This window comes from Phasianus colchicus, chromosome 15 (genome assembly GCF_987193195.1).
Source record: "Phasianus colchicus chromosome 15, bPhaCol1.hap1.1, whole genome shotgun sequence".
Lineage (NCBI taxonomy): Eukaryota > Metazoa > Chordata > Aves > Galliformes > Phasianidae > Phasianus > Phasianus colchicus.
The window spans coordinates 4369257-4369548 of NC_143450.1; positions in this window are offsets into that span (position 1 = coordinate 4369257).

Below are 292 nucleotides of genomic sequence, written 5' to 3' on the forward strand. Positions count from 1 at the left end.
TCAGGTAGTGAGGTATGCTGAAGAAGTGAACATTTCCTTGTTTTGAGGGTTTTGTGTGGACAAAATGCACACAGAAGTGCTGACTGATGTCTATGCAGGTAATATACCAACATTTTTATACTGTACAATGTGTAAATATGCAAGTATTTATATATGCAGTTACAAACAAATAGGGTGTATGGGAGTTTATTGCATATAGCAGGCAAAACATTTTCAACACTTTGCTGCGCTTCCTTATTTACTTATTTATATTCACACAGAGGAAGTGGTAAGGCTGTCTAGCTGACAACTT